The 8936-nt window shown below is 42.3% G+C and overlaps 1 long non-coding RNA gene across 1 annotated transcript; it reads left to right on the plus strand.

The window, feature by feature from the left end:
* The first annotated feature begins 1426 nt into the window (after window positions 1-1426).
* LOC121812777 lies at window positions 1427-1990 on the plus strand. Its single transcript, XR_006053322.1, has 2 exons — window positions 1427-1606; window positions 1810-1990. It is a non-coding gene; the product is annotated as an uncharacterized LOC121812777 (long non-coding RNA).
* Window positions 1991-8936: the final 6946 nt, after the last annotated feature.

Below are 8936 nucleotides of genomic sequence, written 5' to 3' on the forward strand. Positions count from 1 at the left end.
GTATTTTTGGTGTTGCTGCTGCTCTTCTCCATGCTTGTAGATGTGAGTATGTGTGTGTGTATGGGTGCAGGTGTGTATGTACACTGGTTTACAGGCGCCTTCAGGCCTGGTGGGTGTTGCCCGGCTAGGGGACTGGCCACACCCGAAGCTACAAACCTGCCGCTGATCAGGGCTCGTCGGCTCCTACTTAGGAGAGTCTTGGAGCTCCCACCGACGCGGGATCATTCCATGAGACTTCCATGTTAGTCATCCAGTTGAACTGAGTTAGTGTGTGTATGCCCGCGGTTATATGTGTCCTGACGGCTGCGTCTATTGTGTCCCCAGGAGAAGTGTGGAGCGCCAGACAGCAGCCAGCACGAGGGGTGCTGAGACACAGGAGCGGAGAGCACTGAGACATGGACTATTCACGGAGAGACACGCACGGGAGTCAGGGAAAGCACGGGGATTTATTGTTGTTTTGTTCGATCGCTGTAAATAAACGCACTGCTTGTACATAGAGCACCGCGCCTGGGTCCTCCTTCCCCACACTCCCCACGGTTTGCCATGCCGAACCGTGACATTAAACAAAAGTGCTGCTTTGCACCCTAGTTGCAGTTATGCAACACACTTACTCCTTTATGCAACACACATGGTCCTGCATACTACACTCTATTTCATACATAAGACACTTCGTTCACAAAATGAAATTTCAGGGTGCCATTTGGAAAACACATGTATCCAAAATACAAAACACATCGGGTAATTGCAACCACTCAAATGCACACCTGAAGGCACTTACTTGCAAAACTGAACACCAATTAGCAAACTACAAAAAGCCCTCAGTTTAGCCAATTCAAGAACTTTGCAAGCATGGATGGAGGGAGAGCAAGAGGATGAGGAGGTCGAAGAGGCCATGCACAGACCCATATTTCTGATGATATAATGATATAAGAGCAATTTTGGTGGACCATGTCATCAACCATGGCCTGACTATGAGGGAAGCTGGGCAGAGAGTCCACCCACATCTAAGCTGCTTCACAGTGGCATCTGTAATAAGAACATTCAGACTAGAAAACAGGTATGTCTTCACCTCTCTACCTTCTACTCTAATCAGATGGTTTTTATAGCACTGTTCTACAGTATATCACATTACCATATCAAGTGTACAGGGTATTGCAGGGTGCTAATGCTCCTTTTGCAGCCAAAGTGGTAGTTTCTGTGAAACATACCATGATTACTTATATTGAAGTACAGTGTTGTACAGTGGATGATACAGTATATACAGTAAAGTACTGTAAGAAAAATAAGCAAAGAGATGACAATATGTGGTTGTATTTCTCTAGAATGACTCGAAGACCTTCTGGGGGAGGACGCCAATGCCTGTTCACACAACAGCAGGAACTTACCGTTGTGGACCTAGTGAGGGCAGACAATGTCATCAGTCTCCACCAGCTACGAAAGCAAATACTTGCAGACAGGCAAGTGTTCAACAACATAAACCATGTGAGCATCACCACCATCAGATGCATCTTGGGGAAAACACAGCATCACCATGAAGCAGCTCTACAGAGTCCCATTTGAGAGGAACAGTGACAGGGTCAAAGGACTTCGAGCTGAATATGTACGGGTAAGTGTAACAGTCCTTTACATGTACAATACAGTATTGGTGAAATCCAGTAGCAGCTGAATATGTACCATATCAGTACCACATGGATCCATTCTGAGAGCTACAAAGGTACCTGTGTGATGGGGTGAGGGTCCTGTATGTGTAGCACTGCAGTACAGTAATATGTTCTCTCTTTTTTTTCTTTTCTTTTTTTTTTTTAACAGAGAATCTTGGCCATGGATGGAGCTGCACAGCCTCATGAATTCGTTGTCATTGATGAAGCTGGATTTGACCTGTGCAAAACAAGATGACTGGGTCGTAATGTAATTGTCATGGTGAATTGGGTTAAAGGACTCAGGTGCGAGACTCCTTGCAGAGTGACAGTGAATTTATTCACAGTGAAAAGGTGAGTCAACAGTTCGAGTCTGTAATCCAAAGAGGGCAGTGCAGTGATACGGTGGCTTCTCCCCGTGGTGACAGTGCAGTGACAATCCAAAACAACTCCTTGTGCCCGCTCCTCCTCCGATCCCTGAATCCTGGAGGCAGATGAGAAAAACACACGCATAGTAACGAAAATGTTCTCTCTCCTTCACAAACTGGGTATGCTAGTCGCGACTACGCTACCCGGTTTAGTTCAACGTTCCAGCGTTGGTTGTGACTCGACCGCACCGTTAAATAGGTCTGCTTCAGATTAGTAGTAGCCGGCGAAGTGATTACGCACAGGTGCGACGATTCCAGCTCAGGACACTCCCCCCGGGTCAGCTGCCGTTCCGTGCCACGGCTTCCGGAAGTACATGTTCCAGCAGAAAAACACACATGCACAGGATGGAGAGGAGAACACCAGAAAGTACACACAAACACCACCAAAAATTGGCAAGGCGATCGGTGAGTACCGTCTAGCCGTGACAGTAATTGGCCAAAGGGCAAATGTGCACCTCCCAGGGCATATCACATTGTGTGCCGCCATAAGCCTTCGAGGGCTTCTGTATCATCATGCAAAACTAGGTCCATACAATAGCCAACATATACTCACATTTCTAGATGCTCTCCATAATATAGTTGTACAGAACAGACCAGATCAGCCCAGGTTTGTGGTGATAATGTCAGTTTCCATCGGGCTGCTCTGGTCCAGGCCTGGTTCTCCAACCACAACCAACTTGAAGTGGTATACTTGCCCCCTTACTCACCATTTTTAAACCCTATAGAGGAATTTTTTTTGGCTTGGAGATGGCGTGTATATGACCGCCAACAACATGCCTCTTCTGCGGGCAATGGAACAGGCCTGTGGCGACATTCAGGCGACAGCAATCCATGGATGGATGGATGCAAGAAGATATTTACTCCGGTGCCTAGCGGGAGAAGACATTTCTTGCGATGTCGATGAGGTCCTGTGGCCAAACCCCAACAGACCGCAGGATCCATGAGCCCACGTATGCACAATTGTCATGATTTTTTTGTGTTTACAGTATAGTGTTTTTTCTATTACTGTATTATGGGTTTTTTTGGGGTTTTTTTTTTTTTTTTTTTTTGCTATCTCAATTCATGGTACTGCAATGTACAATATTGAGTAGGCCTATTTGCTTTTTGGTTGTTTGAAAATGTGTCTCCTGAAAATATGCCTTCTGAATAAACAATGGAAATCAAAGACTGCAGTGTTTTATATAAGGTAGACTAGTGTGTTCCCCCTGATGGGTAAGTGTTTGCATATGATGCAAGTATGTGTCATTTTGTCAACAGAGTTACATTTTGACAAAGGAATGTTAGGTTTTGACAGCAGAGTTTAGGTTTTGAGAGTGGAGTTTCAATTTGGCACAGATGTGAATGGTATAATTTCCTAGTGTTGTGTCATGTTTACTTGTGTTTAGAGTTTTGACACAATGAGCAAAGTTTTGCAAAATGTGTTCAAGCAACGGGCAAAAACTGTAATATTCTTTGATTTAGTTAGGTTAGGTTTTGTTACTGGGCCTCCCCTGTGTTCCACGTGTCACATCGAGTCAGTTATGCTTTCATGTCTGTTGTTCCAGCGTCAAGCCCGCTTCTCTCTGTGTCATGTTTCATGTTTTATTTCTATAGTCCATCTGTAGTGTTGTCTGTTTTGCTTCTTGTATTGTGTGTGTGATTAGTCCCAGCTGTGTTTCCCTCCTGGTGCTCATTCCCTCCTTACCCTTCTGTGTATTTAGTCCTCTGTTTCTTGTTGGGTCATCTGCTTATATCTCCTTGTGGGTCCCAAGTCCCAGTTTTTTTTTTTTTTTTACGTTTCAGAGTCCACATTCTCTTCACTCCACACCATCTGCCACTGCAGACGTGACAGCACCAGCCACTACTACCTAATGGAAAACCCTAGAAACTGAGTCGAGTCAAGCCACGCTGAGTAGGTAGTAATGGAAAATTGCTAAAAGAATCCAGAACAACATCTGCAGGCCTGACTTGGCTCAGCCAAGGTCAAAGGTCATGATTCAACAATAAAAAAAGAGGCTGGGCAAAAATGGCCTCCATGGTAGAGCTCCAAGGAGAAAACCGCTGTACTTATCTCACATCTGCCAAAAACCTCTTCATGATACCTGAGAAAATATTTTGTGAACTGACGAGACAGAAGCGGAACTTTGTAGAAGGTTTGTGTCCCGTTACATCTGGCATCAAACTAACAGTATTTCAGAAAGAGAGCATCACAGAAACAGTGTGATTGTCTGCTGTCACGTTGGTTTGCTGCTTTAGGACGAATTGCCATAGCTGATAGAACCACAAATTCTGCCTCTACCAGAAAATCCTGAAGGTTTTGTCGGAGTCAAAGTGTGAACTGAGATTCTTTGTCATGACCTTATTAAGCAGGGCGTTTAACACTGATACAGCTGAGTTAAGTCTGCAAAGAAAACTGGAACAAAATTCCTTTACAGGGATGCAAAAGACACTCGCTGCTACTTTTTCATACAGGGCAGGTAGGTTTGGATAGCTTTTTTCCCTTAATAAATGAAATCATCATTTAAAAAGGAATTCTGTTATCTAATGTTAAAATTTGTTACATACCAAACTTTAATTTTGGCAAACTTTGGCATAAACTACAAATTGTATGTTTAACCACATAAGACAGAACAACCCGTTTACCGTCGTCACGTTAACGGACATGATCAGGTTTTTTTCTGGTAGTTTTGGTACTAAATGTGTTTTCTGCAACAACACAAACACAAAGTGCCAGTAAATTTACTGAATTCAGTTAATTAAAAGACTCCTACAGAGTTGTTTTTTATTGGTTCAGCTGCATTTTCAATTACTCCACTGTCAAGCCTGTTAAAGAGAAACTGTGCTGATGTTTACAAAATGCAAAACTGCATTTCAATTCAGAGAGATACATTTCCATATTTATTCATATTTATATAATTACATCAATATGTATCGCAGGCCATTTTCTTTTTGCTAAATCTAACCTGCATAAGGCTTCTTCCATTGCCTGCTCTATAACTGTGGACAGGAGCAGCCCCGGTCTGCATTCAGCTCTTATCAGCATTACTCAGAACTCTACAAAATACAGATAAAGTGAACTGTGTTGATCCCCGAGGGAGAATTTGGGTCGTTACGGCAGCAGAGAATGGAGAAGAAGAAGAGGATGATGGAGAATACAGAGTAAATAATATATTAAGCCATTTGAAAAAGTGAATTAAAGATGGTTAAGCAGTGAAGGAGTTTATGAAAGCCTGCGGTTTGTGGAAGTACAAATTTACAGTTGTTGACGTATCAGTGCAGTTAGAGGTCTGGTGTATGAGCCTTGGTGTGAAGGCTTCATATCCTGCTTTACTGGATGTGGGATGTTCAGGCTGAGGGAAACAATAGCTTATAGGAAAACAGGTTACACTCCTATTTAGAGCATAATTTCTCTCTCTGTCACATTCTCTCTCACTATCCTTTTCTGTGTATCTATCTTTGTTTTCCTAAGTTTCCTGCATCATTTTCATCTCTCCTCTTGCATCCTCTTTGCTGTACACTGAAATAAATGACCTCTTGTCTGTGTTGCACGCGTACAAAAACACTCCCCACAGCCCCATTCATAAAGGACATGAGTTAGATATTGAGCCAAAGAGAAAGGAGAGGCAGGGAAGGAATGAGGGAGAGAGTAGAGGAGCACAGGGACATCAGCCAAGTGTGACAGTGGAGTCGTATTTCTCTCCCCGGCTGTCCGCTGTGGATTCTGAGCTGAATACTGAGCACGCCCACTGCAGAGCCCGAGGACAGACTGAAGAGAGCCACAGAGGTGGCCTGAGGACCAGATCAACCGCAAAGCCACCTGATGGGATCAGATCTTCCAAATCAGGTCTATTTGCAGCCCAAAGGCCACTTCAGATAAAAAAAGAAAAACAGCTGAAACTGGGAAACTAACTGTGATTTCTACATTTATTCAATAAATATTAAGCAAGGGTGTGTAAAAAAAAAAAAAAAAAAAAAAAAATTAAACCAAATGAACAAAACCGAAACTGCTCTAATGAAACTGTATTTGATTAACAAAGTAGGAATTACTGCATGATGACTTCACCAGCAAAATGAGAAAAAGGTATATTTTATCCAGCAGAGCCGAGTGGATCACAATGCAGTGAACTGAATGTGATTAGATTAGTGGTGCAGTGAACACTGAGACAAAGACCGACAAGAAGGTTGGAAAGAAAGAAAAAAAAAAGGCCTGCACACAGTGCGTCTCAACTGAACTTTGGGTCCAACAATCACTCCTGATTGATGATCTTCCGTCTTAATAGATATTTTCAAGTATTCAGCATGTGGCTCTTTAATGTCCATATTTGTGTTACCATCCCTGCAGCTCAAAGACACACAAAGTTTTAAAAAGGCAAAATACTGAAATGTCAGGTAAGCAAGCATAAAAGGGTAATTCTGCTCCTCCCAGCATCCTCCTCTGTTACACTAACCCTCTGCATGGTGCTTCTGACTTTCATTCCTCTTCTCTCCTGATCATACCTCCACCTCTCCATGCTCTCATCCCCCACTCCCTACTCTCACCGTAGGTCACAAACAAGAAGGGGCACAGAGCAGAGTTAATCCCACCCCCATTCGTGATGTTCATTTTGTAAACTATTGTCCTCGACTTGTGCACGCTCATTGGTCAATGAAGTTAGCCAATGAGCGTGCAGTTTCCCTTGGATTTCGCAGCAAGATGTACAACAGCTGTCGAGACTCACAGTAACGGCTCAAATGCGCACCTCCAGACGCAACGTACAGTTCAAAGTCTTTACTGAACTATCACTGGTGTAGTTCCTGCTCCACTGGTGTGGTACTGGTAAATGGTCCAATAAGGGAGCCGGCAGAGTCAAAACCAGGAAACTGAATTGGTCCAAAAACACTGGGACACTACAAGAAAAACGATGGAATATTAAGACTACAGCAGACGGTCAGCAAAGGAATTCAGGCATAACATAAAGCTTAAATACACAGGGGACATGATTCAATGAAATACATTAGGGTAGAGCAGGTAATCACACAGGAGGCAGACAGATGAGCACGGAGGGGGGGGTCACCCTGAAACCAGAGACAAGGGTGAGAAACAAAAACATACACGAGGGGGAGAATAGCTCATAACTGATGGAGTCCAGAGGGGTCTCAGACCGCGTCCATCATTGGCCACATTTGCCAAAAAAAGTCTGAAACAATTTTAAAAAAACGTAAAAATGACTGATCACTGTTAGTCCTAACTACTTGGACTACTTTTTGGAGGCCCAGATCATCATTTATGACATGCCTGACTTTATATACTATAATTTATGTGAATGTAATTGAGTAAAGTACAGTTACAGCTTTTCTACCCTTTAATGTCAATAAAAAGATTTTAAGATGACATTTATGATAGCTGCACCGCTGTGGCTTTAGCATAATTTGTACCTTACATAATGGTCTCATGGTGTAGCATGTTTTCTGCAGTTAGGTCATAAGGTCTTAAACAGACATTTTATTTTATGTCTCTAATCATCTTCCATCATCTATCAGTTCCAGCATAAATGCATCAACAATTCCAAACATGTGGTCATTTTTAGTTTAGGAAAGAAAGCTGGAAATCTATTTTCTGTTTCAGTCCAGATAAATTTATCCTCACATCCAAATCACCATCAGAGCTGGCAACAGAAGGCCTCAAAATTGGGATGCTCAAAGTCGCACATGCTCTCAAATGGTACTGGCAGAAAAGCCTCGCTGGACATCATGATGCTCAAAGTTCCTGCTCCAAACTCGTTGTGTCCAAAAAATAAGCCTGCAAATTTACAAAAGGTGTGTGTGCAGCAAGTAAGTACGTTGATAAGAATAGCTGGATTATGTTCACACTTCATATGTTTTTACTCATTTTGTAATTCCCCATGTTAAAGGGGAAGCTCAGGGTCATTTGCAGAGCAGCAATATTTCTCTTCAATGTCTTGTGTCAAATTCAAGTCACACACAAAAGAAAGAGCTACCACACTGGGAAGGGTGAAGACAACTGGGTTGCCCGGCCCTGGCCACGAGGTGTTATTTATTTTTCAGGGAGTTGGCAACCCTAGATGTACGGCTGGAGACAACAGACATAATGAGACAGTGGAAGCAAATTGAACACAAGAACAGAAAAAAATATTACCAAAATGAAACAGGAAGATTTAACTGAACGAGGAAACGAGGATTAATTTGACACAGAGGAGGACAGACTGAAAGACAAATGACAACCAGAGACAAGACTAAAGGAAACACAAAAATACAAACTAAATATAAAGTGAGAGCCAAAAAAAACTAACAATGAATGAAGACAGGGCAGACTTTGGAGTACACTAATGACTAACACAACTTTAAAATGTTTAAATCCAAGAGAATAAATTTATAAAGGAGCCAATGAGAAGGTGTAATAAATGCAAAGAAGCTGACAGCAATAAAGGAACAAAAATGAAAGATGAAACATAAAACAACCCTTTACTAACTCAACCTGAACTTGAACGGTTAATTTTGTAAATGCATCATGTTTGATTATATTTTTAGTTGCAACTTAACAGTTGATAAGTGCAATGTGTCACCAGATATAACATCAAAACAACAAGAAGAAGTCTTGAAATTCAGCGATGAACGTTACCACCAATAGTGGTTTAGTTGGTTAAATGTTTGGGGAGGAGTTCCTACAAAAGACAGAATTATCTGAATGCCTCTCATTAATAAAAAGACTGCAGCCCATTAGTAGAGTCAGCAAAACTCTTGCGTTTGCCGGAGTGTTGACTGAGTAAATAGCATCAGGTCTGATGAACTTAACTGGATTAGCGGTCTGTTCATTCATGAAGCGCACGCCTTTCAAATCTTATCACTGAGAGGGATCAAGACTTGCTGCCAGCTTAATTGTAAAGGGAGGAGT

The sequence above is a fragment of the Haplochromis burtoni genome, unplaced genomic scaffold (assembly GCF_018398535.1).
Source record: "Haplochromis burtoni strain Fernald_Lab_line unplaced genomic scaffold, NCSU_Asbu1 Contig_815, whole genome shotgun sequence".
In the NCBI taxonomy this organism is placed as follows: Eukaryota; Metazoa; Chordata; class Actinopteri; order Cichliformes; family Cichlidae; genus Haplochromis; species Haplochromis burtoni.